The sequence below is a fragment of the Tenrec ecaudatus genome, chromosome 9 (genome assembly GCF_050624435.1).
Source record: "Tenrec ecaudatus isolate mTenEca1 chromosome 9, mTenEca1.hap1, whole genome shotgun sequence".
Taxonomy (NCBI): Eukaryota; Metazoa; Chordata; class Mammalia; order Afrosoricida; family Tenrecidae; genus Tenrec; species Tenrec ecaudatus.
In genome coordinates, this window is record NC_134538.1 from 47219314 (window position 1) to 47243153 (window position 23840).

At 39.4% G+C, this 23840-nt stretch overlaps 1 protein-coding gene across 3 annotated transcripts in view; it reads right to left on the reverse strand.

Annotated features, from left to right (window-relative positions):
• Positions 1-23840, reverse strand: part of CRTC3 (CREB regulated transcription coactivator 3) — a 121498-nt gene that overhangs the window by 87576 nt on the left and 10082 nt on the right. The gene's annotated exons all lie outside the window — the stretch shown is intronic.

Consider the following 23840-nt stretch of genomic DNA (forward strand, 5'->3'; position numbering starts at 1 on the left):
AATCCCTGGAATGTGAGACTTGGAAGAAGCACAGCTTGTTTAAAATGAGTCTGGTATTGAACACTGGATTATTGCCAGTACTGTGGAGAACAATATATATGCAAAGCAGTGTAATTGGTCACCGTTTTTGAGCCAGGAACTGTTTTAGACTCAGTTGGGCAAGAGTTTGGGTTGCTATGCAACACAAGTTGTCCTTATTTTCAAAGAAAGAGAGTAAGTCTTCTAGCAGGGCTTCTACCCACAATTTTTCCCATCCCAGTTAATATTCAGGTTCACCACTATTTAAAACAACCCAGGTTCAGTTGGTGTTTCTTCGTCAGCCATAAATGAACTGGGCTGAAACAGTTTGAAGCCTGGACATGACATTACACAATTTTGGAAGAGCCTCCCAGATTCTCACTGTTTGAATGATGGGTCTAGTCTCTGAGGCTGCTTTTGGAGTTCACCCCACTGGAGAAGTCCAAAGTACTCATTATCTGCTTGATTCAGCCTCTACTACAGGGAAGATGTACCAAGCTGAAAGTAACCCTGCCCAAGGAAAAGTCAATATATGCCTGATTGATCATTTGGAACCAAGCATATAAATTCTAGAATTCTTTTGAAATTTCTGATTATGTAGTAAAGTCTAAGAAATGTTTGGGTCTACTTTTCTGAGACTACACATTGTCATTCAAGAATCTGTTAAAACCAAAGTTGAGAGCCACCATCTGTGATGTAAACTAGAAGTCATAATTTAGATCTGTTCTAACATGAATAGCCCACAAAGTTCTGATGTGCTACAGATATTTGTTGAATAAATGAATCTTTCTCCTCATTAACTTGATCAATTGCTAACACTGGACCTCTAACAAGGTGAATTAAATAAGATTTTCTAAAAAGCATCAAAAGACAAATGATGGTAAAAAAAAAAAAAGACAAATGATGGTTTGGAAAAACACATAGGACAACATGTATTTAAGATTAAAGAACTCAAGTTGATAAGAAAAAGACAGAAAGAAAAATGGCAAAGGATATGAACAAGAAATCCTAGAAGAGGAAAAACATAAATGGCAAAAATAAACACACAAAAATGTCAACCTCAAAATAAATAAATGATGTGAAACCTCACTAGCAATCGGGGAAAAATGAATATGAAATAGTATGCCCCCAAGGGCTCAAGTAGAAAGCAAATGTTTTGAGAATAATGATGGTAACAAATGTACAAATGTACTTGACACGAGTTGTATGAGTCCCTAATAAAATGATTTTTAAAAGAAAAAAATGTATATAAAAAAAGAAAAGAGCATACCAATTGTAGGAAGCCTGGTAGGGCGTGACCAAGGGCAATGTAACGGAGAGGAATTACTAAAACCCAAATGAAGGCTAAATATGATAGAAGGACAGGAGGAAAATAAAAGGAAATAGAGGAAGGAACTAGGAGGCAAAGTTCTTTAATGCTTCTTGCCCCTCATCCCTGCCCCCACCCACTATCATGATCCCAATTCCCCCTAGAAATCCGGCTAGATCAGAGCATGTACACTGGTACAGATAAGAGCTGGAAACACAGGGAATCTAGGGCAGAGAAACCCCTCAGGACCAATAATCAGAGTAGCGATACCAGGAGGGGAAGAAGAAGGTGAGGGAGAATGGGGGAACCTATCACAATGATCTACATATATTCCCCTGAGGGTCAGACAACAGAAAAATGGGTGAAGGGAGACATCGAACTGTGTAAGACATGGAAAAATAATAATAATTTATAAATTATCAAGGGTTCATGGGGAGGGGAAAAATGAGAAGCTGATACCAAGGGCTCAAGTAGCAAGCAAATGTTTTGAGAATGATGATGGCAACAAATGTACAATGTGCTTGACACAATGGATAGATTTATGGATTGTGATAAGAGTTGTACAAAAAAAAAAGAGTTGTACGAGCCCCTAATAAACTGGCAGAGTTGGGGGTTAAATGCAGATGAGTTTAATAACAAAATCCATGTTCTTTTTAACATGGCAATTTTTGTCTGAATATTTATAGAAAGAATTGTATGGTAGCTCAGATCATTTTGGACACAAGAATATTTATAGAAAGAATTGTATGGTAGCTCAGATCATCTTGGACACAAGAAATTACCTCTCTAATTATAGGACTCAGTTTTTCTCATCTACAAAATAGTAATCATGGAAGCACCAACATATAAACTTACAGTGAGAGCCACAAAAGTGAAATTAAATGCTTATAACAATGCTGACACAAAGTAAGTATTCAACTATCAGATTAACTCAGTCAGCAAATACGTATTGAACTCATACTCTTGACCAGGCACTGTTCTACACTGGAAGCACAGTAGTGAACCAAAGTCACAAGGGCAAAGGGTTTGTATTTTAATGGCAGAAACAAAATATAAGTAAGACATGTAAATGAAAAACATGTTAGCTAGTGTTTAATGCTAAGGAGGAAAATAAAGCAGGAGTGTGGAAGGGGCAGTAATCTGAGAGATGGCCTCGCTGATTAACACTTGAATAAAGAGCTAAAGGAAATGAAAGGGGGGAGGAGGGTCCTAGGAGAGGTTCCTGAAATCCACAGAAGCCAGCGTGGCTGCAGTAGAATGAGGAAGAGAAGCGCGCAGAGTAATAGGGAGCAGGAGCACATGAGGCACTGGATACTACTCTTAGAGTGAGATGGGAAGCCTTTGGAGGATCGCAGAGGAAGTGATGCTTCCGATGGCAGGGTTGAGAATAGACTGGAAGAGGGCAAGGACAGAATTAGAGATCAGTCAGTAAGTCATGGCAGGAATCCAGGGTGAGACCAGGGTAATCAGATTCTGGATATATTTTAAAAGCAAAATGAAAGAATTTATTAAAGGATTATATATGAGGTGTGAGAGAATGGGAGGGCTTAAAGATGACTCCCAGATGTTAGCCTAAGAAGAACAAAGTTGCCATTTACTAAGATAGGGGTTCAGAACAGGCTTGTGTGAGGCAGGCACTGCAGACCAATGAGAAATTTAGGGTACTGATTCCATTTAGAAAGGCAAGGGGGTGGCTAACATCAGAAAAGTGCATGCAAGGGTCACTGTGTTTCAGGGCAGGACTTGAGTCCTAGGGAGGAAAGCTGGTAAAAATAAGATATAGTCCCAGTCCTAGAGGTCCTGGGATATGGGAGTTACCATGGAATTCTGGTACCCAAGAAAGTAGAGCAGAGTCCAGCAATCGAGCTGAGGCACAAAGATTAACAATGATGGCAAGAAATCAGATGATAAAGAGTGTGAGGTAACTCAGATGAGACTGTTCTAGAGACTGGCCAAGAGGCTGACTAGTCAGCAGCCCCCAACTCCCAGAGCCAGAAGCCAGACAAATCTGACTCCATCTGCACTAATACCTATCATGGTATTGACATAATATAGTCAAATTCTAAGACTTTAACAGACTGGGAGGGGTCTGAAGGTTAGATCACTATATGAAAGGTACAAGCAAGCATATAGGAGCCCTCTCAGAGGGAGACACCATCTTGTATGTGTCTGAAACCTCTGAGTAGAGCCCTGGATGGTACAAATGATTAAGTGCTCAACTACACTGTGAAAGGTCGGCAGTTTGGACCCACCCAAGAGCACCTTGGAAAGCTTGCAGCCTTGAACACCATGGAGCAGGTTCTCTTCCATGGAGGATTGCCATGAATCAGAGCTGACTGACAGAAATGGGTTTAGGTTCTTTGGGGACCTTTGGGAAAACAGCAGGCCCTGATAAAGGGAAGGTTGGAGATGCTCATTGCTGAAGGAATGGAAAATTAAAGTAAGAAACAGTACGGGTGCCAGATGGGAGACAACTGTAGCTACCTCAGCCCCCACCCACCCCGCCCCTATCAACAGAGAGAAAAAGCAACATCAAGGGCAAGAGTTCTTAAAGGGAGTGCGGAGGGGCCCTGCTCCTAAATTGTGATGCTGGGGATGGTGGTTTTTCTTGGAAGTACAAAGTAAGGCAGAACTATTAAAATAAGCTTGTGATTGGTCTAAACAATGTCTTCTTTGCTAAAAGTGTTCTTAAGCTCTCAGATGCTAATTAAGTTGTGTTCCATATTTTTTCTAGCTGGAGTATAAGACATGCCAAAGAATCTCCTCTAAAAATTGATACAAGTAACTGATCACAAGGATCTACATATAACCTCTTCCCTGGGGGATGGACAACAGAAAAATGGGTGAAGGGAGACGTTGGACAGTGTAAGATATGACAAAATAGTAATAATTTATAAATTATCAAGGGTTCATGAGGGAGATGAAAAAATGAGGAACTGATACCTAGGGCTCAAGCAGAAAGCAAATGTTTTGAGAATGATAATGGCAAAAAATGTACAAATGTGCTTGACACAACGGATGGATGTATGGATTGTGATAAGAGGTGTATGAGCCCCCGATAAAATGAGTTAAAAAAATTGATACAAGGGGAAGACATTTTTAATAGCTCATTGTTACATGACTTCATTGTGTATTGTCATATTTTATTATAGAGTTATCTATAAGCATTTCCTTCTGTTGATACTTAAAAGAAATTTACCAGGACCGATGGCTCTAGGGGGATATGGGAGAGGAGGAGGTGGGAGAAAGGAAGAGGAGAGTCAACAAACCCAGGAACAAGGGAACAATAAGAAATCTAAAATTGATGGCAAGCAGGGCGTAGAATGCCTGGTGGGGGCTGAACGAGTGCAATGTAGCTGAAAGTACTGAGCATCAAATGAAGGGTTAACATGATAGTGGGACAGGAGGAAAGTAAAAAGAATTAGAGGAAAGAACAAAGTGGTAAAAGACATTTATAGAGGTACAAATATAAGCATGAACTATGTTCAGATAAACAGCTGTCTCATACACAAATGTATTTGTTACTATGTTATTTGTTAAAAAGAAAAATCACAATCAACCAAAATGTTCATTCAATAATAAGGAAACCAAATCAAACCAAACTTGCTGCCATGAAGTCAATTTTAACTTACAAGGACCCTACAAGAAAGAGCAGAACTGCTAAATTGTTCTCCCGTCCATCAGCGCTGATAAGTTTGATCCACAGCCCTTGTGGTTAGCAGTCACACACTTAACTACTGCACCACCGGGGCTCCTTAACAACTGAGAAGGGACTGTATCTTATAAGGACACATAATTAAATACTATTTAGTTATTAAAATTTAGCTCATATAATTAACAATTATAAGTGATGTTATATTCTAAGATTTATTAAATAAAAGCGTAGGGAAATAATTATCAAATAGGTTAAATGGAAAAAATAAAACAGGATATAAATGTAGACAGTAAGATTCACCCATATAAAAGACACATGGGCTTTACTGCTTCTGAGCTAGATGGCCGCTTGTTTATCTTCAAGCCTTTAAGACCCCAGTCACTATCTCTTTTGATAGCCGGGCACCATCAGCTTTCTTCACCACATTTACTTGTTCACCCACTTTGGCTTCAGCAGTTGTGTCGGGAGAGTGAGCATCATAGAGTGCCAATTTAATAAAAGAAAGTATTCATGCATTGAGGGAGTGTTTGAGTAGAGGCCCAAGGTCCTTCCGCCACCGTAATACTAAACCTATAAATATAGACACATAGATCTATTTCCCCATCCTCATATATATATATTTGCATGTACATGTCTTTGTCTAGACCTCCATAAATGCCCCTTGACTCCCAGCTCCTTCTAGCTCAGAAGCAATAAAGCCCACATGGAAGAAGCACACCAGCCAGTGAGATCACGAGGTGCCAAAGGGACCAGGTATAAGGTATCATGCAAAATATATATATGTGTGTGTGTATGTATGTATATATGTATGTGTATATACCATAGTGAATGAAGGGGGAAGTGCTGAGTGGAGACACAGGGCCCAAGTGTCAGCCACTGGAGATCCCCCCCATAGAGGGGTTTAGGAGAGGAGATGGGTCAGTCAGGGTGCGATGTAGTACCGATGAAGAACACAGCTTTCCCCCAGATCCTGGATGCTTCCTCCCCTCAACTACCATGATCTGAATTCTACCTTGCGGGACTGGATAGGGCAGAGGTTGTACACTGGTGCATATGGGAGCTGGAGGCACAGGGAATCCAGGGTGGACGATACCTTCAGGACCAGGGGTGTGAGGGGCGAGGCTGGGAGAGTGGAGGGTGAGTGGGTTGGAAAGGGGGAACTGATTAAAAGGATCCACATGTGACCTCCTCCCTGGGAGATGGACGGCAGAGAAGGGGGGGACGGGAGACTCCGGATAGGGCAAGATATGACAAAATAACAATCTGTGGATTATCAAGGGCTCATGAGGGAGAGGGGAGCGGGGAGGGAAGGGGAAAAAAGAGGACCTGATGCAGAGGGCTTAAGTGGAGAGCAAATGCTTTGAAAATGAATGTACGGATGTGCTTTATACAATTGATGTATGTATATGTGTGGATTGTGATAAGAGTTGTATGAGCCCCTAATAAAATGTTTTAAAAAAAAGATACATGGAAAATAATTAAAATGAAACACTAAAGAGGCAATTTCTAGGTCATAAAATAGTTAATCTTTTGATCCTTTTTATTTTTATAATAGGCATGCATTAGTTTTACAAAACCAAAAAAAGAATCAAGCTATAAACAAATAGAATAATTATTTTCCCTGAATGTAACTTTAAAAATGGAAACTAAAAAAGAAAAGGGATATTAGAGTCCATGTTTCTTAGTTGTAGGAGCTTATTTTATCATACTAGATTATTTTTACCTTAAATGGCTCTCTGAATTATACTGGCCAACACATATATTGATGCCTCAAATGTTACGACTTGTTTCTCGGTATATTTCATCCACTATTCCAAAAATGGCACCAGTTTCCCCATCACCTCTGGTTTTTGAGATACAAACCTATGCCATATGCCATGCTTCACTCTGCTTGCAAATAAAAGAAAATTAAGGATAACTTAATGTAGTGTTTGCTAGTCTGAGATAGCCGAAGTGCATGCTGGATTTATTTAAAATAGTTTGTGTTGTACTAAATATCTAGGTCACGTTGTACTTCACATGGTGCCCCTTTGATCCAAAGATATATTTGAATAGTGCAAATTACACGAACTTGGAATTGTCCCCACTTAATTTTTATTAGGAAATGAAGAGCACGCCGCTTCACTTTGCTATCTAAAAAAAGGAGTCAGACATTAAGAGTTACTATACAGTTAATAAGGAGCCCTGATGGCATAGCAGGTTATGTGTTTGTTTACCACAAGATCAGCCCACCAGCCACTGTGCTCCCATAAAGATTCACAGCCCTGGGGGCGGGGAGGGAGTGGGAAAATGAGGAGCTGATACCAAGGTCTCAAGTAGAAAGCAAATGTTTTGAGAATGATGATGGCAACAAATGTGCTTGACACAATGGATGTATGTATGGATTGTAATAAGAATTGTATGAGCCCCCAATAAAGTGATTAAAAAAAGAATGATGGCAACATATGTACAAATGTGTTTGATAAAATTGATATATGCATTGTTATAAGAGCTCTAAGAGCCTCCAATAAAACAATCTACTAATTAAAGACCAAAAAGAAAAAACCAAAAAAACATTTATAGCCTCAGAAACCCACAGAAACAGTCGACTCTGTCCTATAGCATTGCTATGAGTTGTAATAGGTAATAAGTCGGGTACAATAAATGAGATTCAAATGTTCTGAAACCCAAAATGGGTCTATCAGAGTACAAACTCGTTTATTAAAATGCTCCATCTCCATCCTTGTTACAAGACAGCACACAACGTCTACACCTGTGCACTGAAACTCCTTGGAGTCAACTCACCTCTGAAACATTTATCATGAATTACCTATTGACTTCTATATATTAAAAATGAGTTCTGAAATGTTTACTGTACAATTTGAAGAAAAACAGATGTTCAAAATATTCATGAAAAATGCTATGACACTTTAAAGTGCCTCACACCTTCCATTTATGTGTTTTTTCCATTTTCTTTATTCTCCACTGTTCTGAAGCTGTGTTCTGGTTCTGTAGAACTCAACTAGTGTCTCTGTACATATTGCATCGTCTCCCAGACCAAATCATTTAATCAACGCTAATCCATAGTGAAAGAGAAGTGCCCCTTTAGGCTTCCAAACCTTTCAATCTTTTAAAAGCTACAGAGTGGCTGATGGGTTCGCATCAACTAGCCATGATGGGCCCAAATACAGCTTCCCATGAAGGTCCCTTAATACTTAATTCTCTTTCAAATATTTCTCACCTTTTGTCAGAAATGTGTAATTTATGGGTCTGAATTCTTCTCATATTTAAAACTAGCATGATAAATTAATAAATTAGTATAACTAAGTTGAAAATACAGTGGAACACCATCACTAAGAAACTAAAGAAAATGCATCTCTCGAATGCAATTTTCTGTGTTAGCCTCAAACAACTCCGGGAACAGGCCTGAAAACCAAAATACTAAGAAAAAAAAATTTTGTTGTTGGCTGCTTTCTTTATAAACTCAGTATCTCACTCTTAAGAGGTACCCAATAAATATCTGCTTAATGAATACATTCAGGACAAGTTACAGTAGCTGTTCAATGTAATTGGAAGGTGCTTTTAACAAATGTTTTCCTGGTAGCTATCGGTGTTTTATCAGGATAAGACTGGGTAGGCTGGGATCATGAAGCTGTGGTCTGGCAACTGGTAGAAACAGAGGTCTGCCACCTGGCCGAGCATGAATAGTCCCTCTGTCAATAGCATGTTAAGGCCAGCAATTCTCAAACTGGCTTCCTACCCTGAAGCAAAACCCTGGACGACTTCACATGTGGGGCAGAAATTTGCTCCAACAAGTGTACCAGGGGATGCCCAACCTGGGAGCACAGGCGGTCTCCTGCATATGCTCTTCTGTTTCTCATAATGGAAGTAGAAAGCAATAATGTTATGGTACCATTCACCTTGATTTTGCGCTCATTAAGAAAAAACTCTCAAGAACTGGCACCTATTAATAACAACAAATTACTTGCAACACAACCCAATTGCAACACTCCAGTGTGGGCAAGATCTTGGTGAAGAACTGCTACCACACCAACAACACAGCAGTCAGCTTTTATTGTGGCAGCACAGTGCTCCACACGCAGGAGCCCTTTTCATCTCTACAGTAACCCTGTGAAGGAAGTGCTATGAACACTCGTATCTTACAAATGCAGAAGCAGAGGCTTCCCCGCACAGAGGACTCCCAGGTGCTAAGTGGCAGAGATAGACCAATACCCCAGGTTGATGCCCATGTCTGTGCTAGAGTCGTTGTGGAGGTGATGGCAGCAGTGGCAGTATACAGTGAATAGCTGTGGCAGTAATAAGAGCAAATATCCATAACATGCACTGCTGCAAGAGTGTGATATAGAGCAACTTCGTTCTTTCTCCCAACCAAACTCTGAGATTGATGTTACTAATAACATCATTTTAAGGTGAAGAAATGAAAGCAGGTAGATGTCCAGTAATTTGCCCAGAGTCACACAATTAGAAAGTGGAATTAGAAAGAATTCAGAGTCTGAGCTTTCAGCCAACTTACTGCACAGTCTTTGTACTGTCCTAAAGCTTTCAAGGCCAACTGCATCTTGTGTCTTTAGTCCTTGTAGTATTTCTTTTAAAATAGCCTAATAGATTTTATCCAGTGGATAGAGTTCTAAGGAGAAGTTCCCATCTCTTCTAACATTTTGGCATAAACCACACCACTGCCACTGGGTTGATTCTAATTCACAGCGATCTTAAGGATAGAGTAGAACTGTTCCACAGGGTTTCCAAGGCTGTGAATCTTTAAAAAGCAGACTACTTCCTCTTTCTCCCTCTGAGTGACTGGTAGATTCGAACCACTGACCTTCTGGTTAGCAGTTTAGAGCTTAGCCCACTGCATCACCAGGGCGTAAGAGTCTTAAAATTAATGGAGTCCATGTCAGTCTCTTAAATAGCTTTTTATAGTTATACTTTAGAAAACCCAACTAGCCATACTCTCCCAAACTCTGCATTTCATGGACTATTGAGGGCTCACGAAAGTGGCACCATCCCAGCCCTCTCACTCACTCTCCTGGATGCAGATGTTCCTAATTCAGCATGGGGGGCACCCTTTCCTGACCTTTCCTAAAATTTCAAAGGTCTTTATTCCAACTACAATTCATAAATTATCTGTTTCCCTTTCTCTGACTATAGTCTTTCTATTAAGCACGTATATATAATTAGATAAAAAGAGGGAAAGGGAGTACTATTAAATTTGTATTTAAAAACATAACAACCATATTCTTGGTCACAATTCCTATTTGGGGACAGACGCACATTCCAAAGCTACTGAGTAAGCCCCTAACTTTCTACGCTTCTCTTTGCTTAGGTGGAAGAGAAGAACACGCTGCTGGCAGTCCAAATCAAAGGGACACCAGCAAGCAAATCAAACTCAGAGAAACCTCCTAAGAAATCCCAGTGGCACAGAATGTAGAGTTTGGAAGGCATGGACTCCTAAAACAGAATTTAGGGATAATGGTCAGACATGTGTCCTCTGAACAAGAAACTATGACACCAAATTTTTTAAATTCTTATTAAAAATTGTATTAAATGGAATACATATTTTACACCTTAATGTGTAAATAGGGTCTCCTAAATCTCACACAGAAAACGAAGGACACTCATCTCTTTATATCGAACAGTATTTGGAGAAAGGGGTATTGCTTCAGAGCTGGCGGAGAGCATACTGTGCCCGAGAACAAGGCTGGATACTGTTTATGATCTTGGGAATAAAAGCCCCTCTCACTTTTAAGTTATCAGCTGATGATTATGCCACAAAAGCCACAAACAATGATGAATAAGCACACATAAACGGAATTTAGTTAGTGGCTTGGGAAGGAATTAGTTATCTTTATACCATGCTTCCCTTAACTCACTCCAGCTCCCAGAGCTCATGGTCAGTACTCCCATTCTCTCTAAGCCTCCCAAGCGCTGCTGAACTTTGGGGCAGTTATTATCCCTATCTTATTATACAAGGAAAAACAGCCTTAAAAAGAAGTTCGGCAATTCCCAGGATCGTAGATAAAGGAGTGGCAGAGCCAGGACTCATACGCAGGTCTATCTGACACTCAACCCATACTCCTTTGCTCCTATCATAACCTCATTCTGGGCAGCATCCAGAGGAAGAAACACGTCAGGGCACATTCAGTCAGCTAGTCACTGCCCAAATGGCAAAAAACAAAACAAAAAAACCTAGATGAGGGGTAGATCCAGAAATCTAAGGGATCTGAGTGCTGACAGTAGAGCTATAGGAGTAATTCCTGACTGCACAAAAAGCTACTTTGATGCTGCCTTAGAAGGTCTCCGACCTGTGATTCGAGATGTAACCATTCTGGAATAGTTCCCAAGATTCCAAGGTCATTTGTGGCTTAAGGCAGAGCAGTCCTTCTTCTGTGAGGGACAGGGGTCAGATGAAGGCTGTCCAAGCCTTAGATTCTGGACACAAGGACGGAAACACAATCTTCTTGTCATTCATTTCCATATCTCCTGTGCCTAATACATTTGCCACCAATAGTAGGTACTCAAGAAATATTTGCTGAATTAGTTTCTTAGTTAATAAAATGAGAAAAGTAGCCAACAGGAGTGAATTACCAAGAAATCAAGGTAACACGGGCCTTTTTGTACTTAGTCACTAATCTGGTGAAACCCATGTGAAGCTATTCACTACAGATTAGTAAGGATGCATAAGTAAGCTTGCTTACTGGGTACTCTGTCCCTGTCAGGGACTGTAAATTTGAAAGGATGTTTACCTTCTGTCGGGAGGTGCTACGGGGATCGGAAGAAGGCAAATGTCTGCTAAGTCAAGCAGCTGAATCTTTGATGTGATGAAAAAGTCTGAAACTGTTCACTAGAGGTTAGCAACGAAGCACAGGTAAGGCATGCTCACCTTGCTTGCTGGATCATCCCACCTTTTCTCCAGTGAGAAAGGAGAACACAAACCCTCACAGGCAGCCAGCTTGTCTATTTAGCTGGCCGCCTAAATTGTACTTGTGCTGTGATTAAGGACCAGGGTGCCGGTAACTGCATCTTCCACTGTCGGAAATCTTACCAACTAGAGGTTTCATGGAGTGCACATCCCCTCTCTCTCTCCCCCGTCGCCCTCCTCTCTTTCAACATTTTATTCTTTTAGGTGAAAGTTGAATAGCAGATTCATTTTACAAGCAATAGTTCATAGACAAATTGTTTTCTAACTAATTACAAGCCCCACAAATGTGTCCACCCTCTCCCTTTGTCCTCTCTGGGTTCCCGTTTCCACTATCCAGTTACCCTGCATCTCCCTAACTTAGCATTTTTGGTTTTGGGTGAATGTTTCCACTTTGGTCTTGTGTAACTGATAGCTTTACAGAGCACATTCTTCACGAGGGTTATTGTTCACGTCACAGTCCCATCCATTATTTGGCTGGAAGGTGGCCTCCAGGCGTGTCTTCAACTTTAAGTAAGAACGTTGTCTCAGAGCAATAGTCTCCAGGGTTTCTCTAGTTTCTTTCAGACCAGTAAGTCTGATCTTTTATGGGCTTTGAATTTTGTTCTACAGTTTTCGGCTTTTCTAAGCGGGACTTCTATTGTGGTCTTGATCAGAGTGGTCAGTTGTGGTAGCCGGGCATTTTCTAGTTCTGTTAGTCTCAGGTTAGAGGACCCTGTGGCTCCATGTGAGCCATTCCTTAGTCCTCTGCACAAATCGCTTCCTTGTGTCTTTATTTTCCTTTGTTCTGCTTTGCTCCAGGCGGGAAAAGGACAGTAGTTGCTTCTTAGATGGCCTCTCTGAAGTGGCTCCACATACTGCTTACTCACCAGATAAGAAAGATAATGTACAAGATTTTGCCAAGTGACCTAGAAAGTCAACGAGACTACAGTCCTTCAATCTGGTGGTTCAGTTCATGTCTAAGTACCGTTTCTCTAACTGGGCCCCCTGTGTGTCACACACACACACACACACACACACACACACACAGACACAGCATTTGTAAATATCTATATAAAATGCCTACTGGCATGCTCTATATCTTGTTCACCTATTTAGCAAACATATTTACATGTGTTTACCTACTCACAAATGATTGCTAATTAATTACTATTGTGGCTCCCTTAGAGCATTTCCCATAGTTGTCCTTTGTTCGTATGTACCTTTCCGAGTCTTTCCTTTGCCTTGGTCATGTTGTGGTGACTTCCACCATACTGTGTATTGCCTCTCCTTTCACTACTGTCTAGTACGGGATCCTCCCTCCTTTTCCCTCCCTTTCCTGGAACCCTTCAAAGACTGTTTCTTTCTGCATGTAAACCTATTCTTGACTTTTAGTGGTCTCATACAATGTTTTTTTGATTTATTTCACTCAGTATAATGTCCTCCAGAATCATCCACATTGTGAGATGTTTCACAGACTCATTATCATTCTTTATCATCACATAATTTTGAACTGTGTATCCATTCATCCATTGAAGGATGCATAGGTTGCTTCTATCTTTGTGCTACTGTGAACAATATGTCAATGAACATGGGTGTGCACATGTCTATTTGTCTAGGATTTTTACCTAGGCGTTAGAAGCACCACAGTGTTTTCCATGGTGCCTCTACCATTTTGCAGTTCTATCAGCAGTATATAAAAGCTCAAATTCCCCCAATTTCACCAGCATTGTTCTTATTTCAGTGCCGTGTTGCTAGGGTGAGATGTGCAAGCACTCTTTTTAAAAATGCATGTAGCTCGGAATAGCTAAAACCAAACCCAAAAAACAAATTCACTGCTGGCAAATTAATTCCAATTCACAGGGACCCTACGGAGCAGAGTAGAACCTCTCCATAGGGTTTTTGAGACTATAAACCTTTATGAAGCAGACAGTCTTATCTTTCTCCCTTGGAGAGGCCAATGGGTCAGTGATCCGAAGCATCCATAAAACGTTAAAGAATGAAAACAAAAACAAAACAAAAAAAACGTTAAAGAATGATGATGAATCATTCAAAGGATGCCAGGCAGGGGAGGGAAATGGAGGGAGAATCACTAATAGTTTGGCAGTCCAACACTTAATACACTGGGCCACCACACTTCGTAAAGTAATGAAGGCTAAAAGTTTTTTACATGAAATTGAATCCGAATGCTTTACTTATAATTAAGCTTTCTTATAAACAGGCCCTCAGCAGAGAGAGAGAACTCTGAGTAACTGATGAAGGAAATTCTGGCAGGAAAGACCATCTGAAAGGCCTGGGCTTTTTAGAGGAAGGCAAGGTCTCTAGAGCACAGAGAAGGGGCACTTGAGTGAAGCATGCTCACATGGACTGTGTGAGGCATGTGGTCACTGAGCACCTGATATGTAGCCTAAGAGACCATGGAAGAGAATTTTTTAGTTTATTTCATCTTAATTTAAATTTAAATAGCTACATGTGAGCGGTGACTACAGCTAGGTAAGAACAACACGGATAAGAAGAGGTAGAAAGTGATAAATACAAACTACCTACTTCAAAATTTTCCCCACGAGTAGTGATAACATGAGGTAGGGGGATGACCAGGCAGGGGCAAGGGTGAGAAAGGGAGAAACCATCACAAAATTTGGATATATAGCACCTCTCCCCCCAAAGGGGATGAATAACAGAAATGTGGGTGAAGGGAGACAACAGACAGTGTAAGACATGAAATAACAATATATAATTCATCAAGGATACATGAGGGGGGGGATGGTATGGGAGGTAGGGAAAAAAAGAGGAGCTTATACTAAGGGTTCAAGTAGAAAATGTTTAGGAAATGATGGCAACATATGTACAAATATGCTTGATTAAAATTGATGTATGGAAAAGAGCTGTAAGAGCCCCCAATAATTTTTTTAAATTGTCCCCATCACTATTTATACTATTTGTAAGGCGATGCTAGCTTCGTACTTGCGGTTTTCCTAAGCTCTTTTATACTTGGGTCTTAGAAAGACCCTGCCAACTGCAAGGTCCGCAGTCCAAACGTACTAGCTGCCCCTTGGGAGAAAGATGAGGCTGGCTAATTCTGTAACGATTTAGTCTTAGAAACACAAGGGGGCAGTTCTACCATATCCTACAGGGTAGCTCTAAATCAGAATCCATTCAATGGCAGCGGGTTGTAACATACAGGGGGTTTGTAAAGTTAACTCGTGGTGGTATCATTTACAGATGAGGTTCTCAGAATGCCAGGGCTTGCCTAAAGAGACTCAGTGGCAAAGTGCAGCCACTCAGGTGGTATAACTCCAAATCCGCCCCACATGGCACCTTAGGAACCTCAGTGCCTCAGGCATCTGAGAAGCAGGACAAGGGTGTTCATCCCATTGTTCTGCGTCATACTCAGTGAGAACCAGCCTCTCTTGGCTCACTACTTACACTTTGTACCTACTTGGAAGTCAGTTCCTTTGACAGTTGGCAGATATCCCCCCTCTATCGAAATCTGCTCCGGCTCCTGATCGGTCTTCCCCCCAGGCCTACACAGTGACGAGGACAGAAACCTGGGGACCTCTGAGGGGCGAACTTCAACTGTGGAAAGCGGAGCTGTTTTATATTCTCCATGGTGGTACCTATATGCCTATACTATTACTTTAAAATTCTGAGGCACTCTCAAGATTTGGCACACAAATATGTGTACATGACTGGATTTCTCTGCTTGGGAACAGATAGATTTCAAAGGTTGCTTAATCCAAGGAAGCAATGGCAAAGGCAGAAGAATTATAGGTAATTCCTTGCCTGCCTATCTAACTTTACACCAAGTTACTAAAATGCTTCTATAATTTTCTAGGGATATATTTAACAAATTCAAAACAGTGGAATAAAGGAAATTATTTTAAAAATATTTAATGCAAATTATTATAGATCAAGATTTTTTGACATGATTTCAAAATACATGCAAAAATTGGTGTAGTATGCTTGAAATTTCCCCTAATAAAAATATCCTTTAAAGACATGAATGAGTGTACATGTATAGATGTACATATTTATCTCAGAAGAGATTCATAGCTTTCATCAGATTTTCAAGGCAAAGGCAATCGACTCTCTTTATTATCACTCAATTTTTTAAGAGTTTAATAAATTTCTTAAATAAATATTTTATATATAAGATTACTTCTAAGAGATTTCATTGAAAAATGTAATAGAGATAATGAAAATCTCAAATGACTTTTCAAAACCCCTAATATATATAAATACATACTCACTGTATCATAAACATGTATTTATATCATAGCTATTATAAATGTGATCTTTCTGTCCTCTACATATTCTAAATGGTTAATGATAATGTCTAATAGTTTTTTTAAAGGATTAAATTTTTTCCAAGTGGTTGAATTTTAACTTTAAATTTAATAACTGATTATAATTTTATATTATATTCAGTTTCAATTTCTCCTTTATAATTTATTTAAAAATTCTTTGGTCTAGTAGGTAATCAGTACACTGTATGCATATAATATATATGTGGAAATGTGAGATTTCATATACACACCACACACAACACACTCACATATATCAACAATAAGGGAACATATATAACTCTTAACATATTTAAACAATTGAACTGTATGTTATGTGAATGACATGTCAATAAAATTGTTAAAAAAATAAAGTGGTTTATCTCCACTCTACCTAATCAGCCCAGGGAAGGGCAATTTCCTTGATGGAAACTGTTATACTAGAGTTGTATAGACATGACTCATGCCCTAACTGGCTTTTGACCAATTTTATAGACTCTTCTATCGAGCATAATGTATGTGTCCCAATCATGGTTCTGTTCTCATTCCCACCAGTAACTGGGAAGTACAATTTGCCACCAACCCTGTCCTATTTAAGTCTCTGTAAACCTTTGGACACTCTTTTGACTTTGTACTAATGGCTCCCTCATTCAGATGATGCATCTTTGTCTTGTCTTTTCCTGTTTAAGACTTAATGTTCTTAAACAAACAACAAAATAAACAAAAATAAGGGAACAAATAAACTGTTGTGAATTCATGTGATAAAAAGCATGCAATCACTAGAAATAGTGTTTTTGAAGATCATTTAACAAAAAAGGAAGATATAAAACTATACAGGTAGTATAATGTTAGTCTTGTTAAAAATATTGTTTTTATGTTTTTTCTGTAATAAAAGCAAGTGTCACTTCTTTAATGGGGAAAAAGCTTTCAACTTTTTCTTTGACTATTTTAAGAAATGTTTTAAGTGTATAGAGACTATATTTTGGTACATGGTCATTCTAATTTGTAAATGACATCACTTTTTCATTATCTGGGATACTAGCTCAGCCATTACCAACATTAAATGAATTAAAAATCTCCTACAATTGTGCTGTCACATTTACTTCATTTCACTAAGAGGTTTTGCTTTTGTTGCAGTTTGTTGCCATGTTGTTTTATCACCTGAAAGCCAAATTATACAATGTCAACCATCACACCTATCTACTACCCTCACAGAGCTTTCATGAAGAGTGCATAATCAAGGAAGAGAATTTAACACATTGTCTCCAACCTAGGAAGTACTCCACAAAGCAGTGCTGAATGAAGTAGGTGTCAAGGGCTGGGTGTTTCTGTTCTGGTTCTCTTCCATACTGGACATGCAAACTCTGGCCTCATTCCACCCACTCACACTGCCTCCCTGGTGGATCTGGCATGCCAAGTCATTGATACTGTGTAACAGGGGCTTTCTCTCTTTGGTCACCAGGTTATCCCCTGATTAATCAGAACTTCTAGACCCTCGGTGATAAACAAGATAATACAATTTTGTCCCAATGGAGTGTCAGAAATGAAGAGTGTCATCATTAGTTTGTTGTTGTTGTTGTTTTTCTCCTACAGCTTTTTATTGGTGGGAACTTAGGTAGGGGCTGCATCTTGGTGCATCATTTTGGCATTAAGCAATGTATCATACCCTCCCAATAGCTTTCCCTGTTCCCTCTCCTGTCCCCACTTCTTAGCCCTCTCCTCTCTTAGGCTATTATCGTCACCTTCATCCAAGTTCACATCTGTCCTCCCTTTAAGCTAAGGATTATCAGAAGGCAGTCTGAAAAGATTGCTTTTGTTTACCCATCTGATGAGTTTACGTGTTCTTGTACAAAGATTCCTTGGGTTAGAGAAAAAGAATGTGTTTTTAGACGCTCCATTAGAATATAAAATTGGTCTTTAACCACATTAAAAGGTCTACATTTACTGTCAATGTTCTTGGTAAGGACCAAGTGAAATGACAGATGTGAAAGCATTTTGTAAACTCCAAAGTGACTTATAAACATAAAAGGAGGACAGTAGATAGATAAACAGAAGCAGCACATCAACTTGAGTTGAAACGCTGTGCTTCTATTCCTTGTTCATGGGCTGGATCACTTGGTAGTATGCAGATGTCAATTCTCCCAATCCAAACTACAAAGTCAAAACAATCCAAGTCCCAATGCCAGGAGGCTTTTTCTTAGTGGAAATGGGCACAAACTGGAGCAAGAGGAGCCACATAGCGTTACAAAAGCTTACAGAGACTAAACCTAGAGGGGTCTTTCTAGCTGATTGTAAGCTTCCCTTAAAGATAGTGATCAAAACAATACGGTTTTGACAAAATGACAGAAAAAAGGATCAATGGAACAGGAGAGTCCAGAAATAGACCAACACCTACAGAAAGACAGCAACCTGTCAGAGAAGGAAAACACGGACATTTTCCACCATGGCAAAGTGGTAGCGACGCCCTGTCAAAGGCAGGAAACTTGTGAAACCTGGGAAAACAGGCAGTCCCTTGGGGTTCCTTCCGGCTTGCCCAGGTTCCACTGTACATGGTCGAATGATTTTCAACAAGGCACCAAGGAAATTTAATAGGGAAAGTCTTTTCAGCAAATGGTGCTGCAGCAATAAGGCATTCAAAGGCACAAAAAAAGTGAACTTCAACCCAAACTTTGCACAAGTATAAAAAAATCAATTAAAAATTTTTTAATCAATTTAAATTTAAGCAAAAAAAAAAAACACCCTTAAAAAATAAAAAATCTATTTGGGAGAGCAAACAATGTATGTGTGGGGGAGGGGATTGTAATTACACAGCTCATTTAAAAAAACAATTTAACCATGAAAGAGAAAGTTCTAAAATTGGGGTAATGATTGTACAATTCTTCTTGATATGATTGAAATATTGAATTGTATGATATGTGGATTATGTGCCAAGCAAACTGTAAAACAAAACATTCCTATCTCTTAAAATAAATAATAAAAATAAATAAACAAGAATCTGTAAGAACAAAAAATAGGAAATGCTTGTAACTATAACATAATAGAGATGAAAAAATCTATTAAAATTGACAATAACTTATAAAATAAATGAGTAATCTAAAATAATATAAAGAATGCAAATCTTTTACATATTGAGGCAAAAAATTAATTATTGGATGAGATACAAAGAGCACAAAGAATAAAAATGCTAAACTGATCAACTGAACTTCATCAAATTTTACAATGTCTACTTGTCAAAAGTCTTAAGAAAACAAGAGACAAGTCACAGACTGGGAAAAAAATATTTGAAAAGTACAAATCAGAAAAAGACTAAGTATACAAAATATATAGAGAACTCTCACAACTCAATAATATAAATGCAAACAACTCAATATAAGTGGGAAAACTGTTTGAAGGGATAGATCAGAGAAAAGGTTAGCAAATAAACATAAGAAAGAGGTTGAACACGGCCAGTCATTAGGAATATGCAAATTAAAACCACAGTGAAATCCTAGACACTGGCACTGAAATCATCAACATTTTAAAAACCATAATACCAAGTAGTGGCAATGAAGCTGAACCAACTGAACTCTCCTTTATTGCTGATGGGAATGTGAAACAGTACAACCACTTTGGAAAATACCTTAAAGATGTCCTATAAAGTTAAACATATACTTATTTTATGATTTAGCAGGTCTACTTCTAGGCACTTACACAAAAAGTAAATGCAAATATTTTCTGTGGCTTTATTCATAATTAATTAAAAGTAGGGGGTGATGGAAAAGGCGCCAGAAAGATTTTTAAAATGATAATATATTCATATAAGAGAATGCTACTGACAACAAAAAGGGATGAACTACTGATAACTGCAAGTAGTGTGTTGACTTGTGTTCCCCCAAAGAACATGATCAGGTCCTAACCCTAGGCACGTGGGAACATGACCTTATTTGGAAACAGAGTCTGCACATTTAATCAAATTAAGGTGAGGTCATACTGGATGAGAGTGGGCCGTAAGGCTAATGACTGGTGTGCTTAGAAGAGGAAAGGTGTGTGGACACAGTTACGCAGGGGGAAAGGGCATGTGAAGGAGAGGGGAAGATGACAAATGATGCAGCTACGAGCCAAAAAACACCAGGGCTTGCCAGCAACCACTAGAAGCAATGAGGGGTAAGGAAGGATTCTTCCTAGAGTCTTCACAGAGAGCATGGCCCTGACACCTGCACTTCAGATTGCTGGTCTCCAGAACCGTGGGAACAATACATTTCTGTTGCTCTAAGCTACCCAGTTTATGGTACTTTATAATGGCAGCCCCAGGAAACGGATATATTTAACAACATGGTCGAGTCGTAAATGTATGATGCTAAGTGAAAGCAGGACCTGAAAGACTCCATATTATATATGGCGCGCCAATAGGCCACTCTGGAAAAGGCAAAACTTCAGATCAGGCTGGAGACTGATTACAGAGGGGGGGGGGGAATCATTACGAAGGGCAAGAGGGAACTTTTGGGGGTTTCAGAACTATTGATTGGAGTGGTGATTCTATTCCATAAAACTATATACCTAAAAAAAGGTGAATTGGATCTAATGTAAATTACACTTCAATAAAGCGTACTTAAAAAAAACAAACCTGTGCTTTAGGGGTTCCATTTTCTTTTCTTTCTCAGTTTGTAAAGAGTTCAGGGACAAGGGTCCAGCTTAACCAGGGACAATGTGAGCAATAAAATCTTCCATAAAGCCATACAGGTAGGGGGAAATGAATAAACTGAAAGTCTGGTGAGGAACAGAAGTTCTTCCTCACAAAATACTTATTTTAAAGAGGAAAGAGTAACTTTAGAAGGGAAAAGGTTGGCAGGCCCAATCTTCATTCAATGCCTAAGGTGTCTATCATCTCTAACAGGGCATAATGGGATGTAATAACAGCATCACGTCTGTGCTATTCCTGCCAAAGATGCAGTTGTGAAGAAACATCAGAGTGGCCCCTACTGAGGGTTAGTCTACAAAATAAGCAGCCTGTAATCTTTGGGAGCAGGCGCCCTGGTGGCCTAGTGGTTACAGGCTGACCTGCTAACTGCAAGGGCAGATCGGCAGTTGCAAACCACCAGGTGGGGCATTCTACGTCTAGAAAGAGAAACTCCCAGCAGTTCTACCCTGTCATGTAAGGTTGCTGTGAGTAGGCATCAACTTGATGGCAGTGAGTTTTATAATCTTTTGAGAGTAGCAAGGTTGTGAAAGTGAAAAATAATCTTTTGGATATGAAAAAAAGACTGGAAAACTTCTAGATTGAAGAAGGCTAAGGAGAGTAACAACTAAGTAAACAACTACATAAATGTGATTCTGAAGGTTTGGGGCACTGGGTGAAACTTAGATGGGATCTGACGACTAGACGGGAGTAATGTATCTCTGTTAATTTCCTTACAGCAACCCTGCAGAACAGGACCAAATGGCCTGATTTTGATGACTGTATCTTGTAAGACCGAGTTTTTGCTTGTAAGAAGTGCACAGTGAAATATTTTGGGGCGATAGGGCAACATGCCATTAAAGTATTCTCAAGGAAATAAAGAGTTGTATTCTGTACTTCGAAATTCTCTGTAAGCATGTGATTGTTCAAAAGTAAGAACTATTTTTAAAACAGAATCCTGGTGTTAAAGACTGAGTTATGTCCCCAAACATGTGTTGTAAATCCTAACCGTGTTGCCTGTAGCGGAAGCCCCATGGCATGGTGGGTTACACTGGCAGCTAACTGCAGGGCAGCAGCCAGAAGTCACTAACTTTACGGGAGAAACGGAGGCAATGTGCCTCTGGAAACCCTCCAGAGCTGTTCGACTCTCTCACGGGGTCACTGCGACCTGAAGGCGGGGGTGGTTATGCCTGTGGTTATTATACTTCTATTTGGGCATATGGGTTTTCTTGGTTAATGAGACAATTGTAATTAACGTACGGTAGATCCTGAGTGAATCTCTGATAAAAGATTAAACAAACTCAGAGAGCAGGCGAGAGAGAAAGGGCATGATCCATGAAGACCTCCCAAGCTGAAGAAAGACAGAGCTGAGAAAGACAGACAGTCTTCCCTTAGAGCCGGCACTCTGAATTTACACTCCCGCTCCCTAAACTGAGAAGAGACATGTCTGTTAGGTAAAGTCATCACTGGTGGTATTTCTTATATAGCAGAAAACCTCCATCCCCACCCCCCAGAACTAATCGGAAGAAGAGCAAGGATTGTCATTCCCCAATGAGACCTCAGTCAATAAACTATCACACTAAAGCTAACAAGCAAACAAACAAACACATTTGCAAGTACTAGCCAAGAGGCCAAATCACAATCTTGAAACAGGAATATGGAGGGGACATCACAGCAAAAACTAACAATACAACGAAGAACTACAAAATCTCAAGTACAGCAGCAAACCATGACACTGCTCTATTTTCTAAAGCACAAAATCTAGCATGAAGCCATCTTACTTTAGATAATGAATGATCCAAATGGCCACAGTATAAGGCAGTTAAAAAAGGCAGACCTCCATTATAGGAAGTATTATGAAGTGATTCTTGTGAATTTACATTAAAAAGAAGACTGCCACGTAATAGGGTGCGAACAGATTCCTGTCCTAGTCTTTCATGCCATCATTATAGTTAAGAGTTCCTATTAGCCATGGGTTGGAACTGACTAGATGGCACCTAACAACAATCAGCACCCTCCAATTTCAACCATAATCTTGCTTTGCCGGATATCATCAAACAAATGAACCCAATTTTCACAAGCTACGGAGAAAACAGTACTTTTTATCTCAAACACCAAATTTTAAGCTATGTACTTAGAATGACATACCCCTAATTTTTCAGGGCCTAGGCTGAACAAGCCCTAATGGTGTAGTGGGTTACACGTTAGGTTGTGGAAGATGAGGCTTTCTGCCCCAGTGAAGATTCAGTCTTGGAAACCCACAGCGGCAATTCTACTGTGTCTCGTAGGGGGGCTATAGTCAGAATTGACTCAATGGCAGTGAGTTTGGTGGGTTTTAAATTTTTGTTTTGTGTATTTGTGTCTGTCTGTGCAAAGCTAAGTCGATATAATTCAGGTCATAATAATATTGCCATATGTCACAGCGTGAAACACCAAGTCCACATTGCTTGTGCAAGGCTCTTTGCTGCTCTGAGTAATATCCCCCATGGCATTACCCTAATCTGCATGCAATACAAACCTCTTATCGATACCTTAGGCTTGTATGACCAGTACAGGGACCACTACTCACACAAGGCTAGCGCTTAAGTATACCATATACAAAGGTTTGACACCAAATATATATATATATAACATCTCATTAATTTTTTTGTTGATTTCAGGTTGAAATAATATTTCAGCTATACTAGAAATGTGGCTAGCCATACTGAGTTATATTTAAGTATAAAATATACAAAGATAACATACCATACCAAAAATATTTAACTATAAATATGTCATTAATTTTTTATTGAATTTGTGTTGAAATAATATTTTAAATAAACTATACTATTAAAACTAATTTTCCATGTTGCTTCTTTCCACTTTGTTGAACGTACACGGAGAAAGGAAAACAGTCGATAAATTAAATCTCCTGGAGATTTTTAAACTACCTCAGTGGCTCACATTATATTTCTGTTGGGCAATGCTACTTTAGATCATTTCTAAAACCAACATTATCTTATGCCACAGAAACTGTGAAAGCAAAT